At 35.7% G+C, this 1,614-nt stretch overlaps 1 non-coding gene across 1 annotated transcript; it reads right to left on the bottom strand.

The window, feature by feature from the left end:
- Nucleotides 1–1,048: 1,048 nt before the first annotated feature.
- LOC133828125 (small nucleolar RNA R71) lies at nucleotides 1,049–1,154 on the bottom strand. Its single transcript, XR_009890764.1, has one exon. It is a non-coding gene; the product is annotated as a small nucleolar RNA R71 (small nucleolar RNA).
- Between the last annotated feature and the right edge of the window lie 460 nt (nucleotides 1,155–1,614).

The raw sequence follows: 1,614 nt of genomic DNA, 5'->3' as shown, positions 1-1,614 counted from the left end.
GATGTAGAAAACATACATATAGGTTAAGATCTTATATCTTGAAAAAGAATAGGAATCGATATTTTTTAACCTGCTATTAGAATAGGAAGAAAGACATTTAGAACTGATTAGTATAATTAATTGAATGAAAAGTTGATGAAGTTAATACCCTAGGTCTTTTTATTATTGATTTTTACCTTTTGATTAATTTCTTTTTTCACAATTATTTAAATTGTACTTGTAGTTAGATTTATTCTTCTTAATTTTACTTGCCAAATAGAAAGTAAAGAGCAATTATTGGCTATTGGGTTATAGTCTATGTGGGAACGATTCTTATTTACTATCTATATTACTTGAATCGATTGTGTATACTTGCGTATCATAATTTATCGATCAAGTTTTTGGCGTCATTGCCGGGGACTAATATCCAATATCAAAATTAATTGTTTTTTGTTCTAATTTGGTTTTTTACTTTATGTACTCATTCAGATTGCGAGTGTATTGTGTTTTGGGAATTATTGGTATATGCGGGGAAGTAGACAAAAGGAACTCATACTGGTAGATCTTGAAATTCAGAGAGCGTGCAGACAAAATCGAAAGATAAAGAAACGGTTGGATTTTTCCATGGCTGAGAACGCGAATAACGGTGTCGACAACAATGCAAATCTGGGTAATGCGAGTAACGTAGCAGCTGAGGCTAACCCACCATTGAGAAATTATGTACTCCCTACTGTTACGGGGATACATTTAAGTATTTGTCCTTCTACTATAGAGGCAAATAATTTTGAGATAAAACCCTTGATTATTCAGATTATACAAAATTGTGTACAATTCGGGGGATTACCAAATGAGGATCTGAATCTCCATATTACCAAATTTTTAGAGCTCTATGCAACATTCAAAATGAATGGGGTGAGTAGCGATGTTGTCAGATTAAGATTATTCCCGTTTTCATTAAGAGACAAAGCTAAGAGTTGGTTGAATTCATTACAAGACAAATCTATAGTCATTTGGGAAGACTTGGCTCATAAATTCCTTGGTAAATATTTTCCTCTTGCGAAGTCAGCCCGATATAGAGCAAAGATTAATAACTTTCATCAGTTGGATGGGGAGTCTTTATATGATGTGTGGGAACATTTTAATGAGTTGCAAAGGAAGTGCCCACATCATATAATAGAGTAGTGGCTGGTTGTGCACACATTTTGCAATGGTTTGGGGGAAAATACAAGGAAAATTATTGATGCAGCATCAGGAGGAGCATTTATGAGAAAAAGCACTAATGAAGCTTATGAATTACTAGAAGAGATGGCCATGAATAACTACAATTGGCCCACTAATCGTGAGAATAAGAAGGTGGCAGGAGTTTTAGAGGTCAATCATATTGCTTTATTGACCGCTCAAGTGACATCTCTAACTATGTATTTGCAGCAGAATTACCTCGCCGCCCAAGCAATGCAAGTACAGAATGTAATGAGTGGTGAGATTTGTGGGGGTCCGCATTCTTATGAGCAATGCCCGAGCACTGCTAGTTGCTCAACAGACGTGAACAATATGCCTTTGGAACAGGCACATGCTATTGGTAACTTTTCAAGACCTGCACCCAACACTTACTCAAATACATATACTCCTGCGTGG

The sequence above is a fragment of the Humulus lupulus genome, chromosome 3, assembly GCF_963169125.1.
Source record: "Humulus lupulus chromosome 3, drHumLupu1.1, whole genome shotgun sequence".
NCBI lineage: Eukaryota > Viridiplantae > Streptophyta > Magnoliopsida > Rosales > Cannabaceae > Humulus > Humulus lupulus.
This window is presented reverse-complemented; position numbering and strand designations above follow the sequence as displayed.